Consider the following 1,159-nt stretch of genomic DNA (forward strand, 5'->3'; position numbering starts at 1 on the left):
TCCCTGTCTTTCTTTTTTGAGCATCAGTTAAAAATGGTTCAATATTATTAATCATTCATTGTAGAGTTTAAGTTTAAATGATTTTGGTTTAGTTTTACCAATTGTAAGCAAAGTATAATCAATTGAAAAGTTATTCACTTATATACATTAAAAAAAGAATTTTTATAAACCCTACCCATTTTATCAACATTTAAACCCATTCCTAATTTTCATTTTCCAAACATTATTCCTCTGACTCCAGATATGGCAATTTATCTTCTAAAGAAGACACATTTGCATACATTGTTTTGAAAATAATTGAAGATTTTTACCTGCTTAATGTCTTTTTTAAAAATCTTTATTATCTCTATAAAAATATAATTTTCTTTACATTTTTATCTAATGGATTTATTCCTTTAACACTTCTAGTTAACCTTTCTTCTAATTTTGTTCCTGGACCACAATAATAGTAACCAGGTAAATGCATTTCAAATGGTAATTTGTTAATTAAAGTATTAACTAAACCTTGTCCATATTTTTCACTCTTCGAAAATGTTTAAGGTGAATAATTCAAAACTCTGATTAAATAATGAATTTCTTTTTGATCACTTATAATGAAATCACTAAATTTATTAGTTAACATTTGTATTATTCCAATTTTATCATTATGATAATTTCTATTTCCTGTTAATTTTTTACCATGCATTACTATTAATATATCAACAGTTTTTCTGAATATTTTTTTACTAAACCTTCATCAACTTATTCAAATAGATCACTAAGATTTCTTTCTGAAAAGATATAAGAATATTCATCAACAATTGTTTTAATTAAATAAATTTATTTCCTTTACTTGAATTTATTTTATGAGGATTACTTTCTTTATAAACAGCATTTCAATTGAGTAAAATTCTTGCATAATTTTGTAAATCACGTGAATCAAATTCTCTTTGTAAATTACCCATATTTGTTTGTTTTCTAGTTAAAAGTTTCTTTAATTCGTCTGTTCCTTCATTTGCTTTTCCACAAATTTTTAATTTATCACTATGGAATTCTACTGGTCACTTTCCAACATACTGAAATTGACCAACAGGTCTAAATCCAAAAACATCCTCATTGTGATTAACAAATTCTAACATTCTTTCAGCTATATTTATTTCATAACATCTTTTTCTTTTGA

This window comes from Schistocerca cancellata, chromosome 5 (assembly GCF_023864275.1).
Source record: "Schistocerca cancellata isolate TAMUIC-IGC-003103 chromosome 5, iqSchCanc2.1, whole genome shotgun sequence".
Lineage (NCBI taxonomy): Eukaryota > Metazoa > Arthropoda > Insecta > Orthoptera > Acrididae > Schistocerca > Schistocerca cancellata.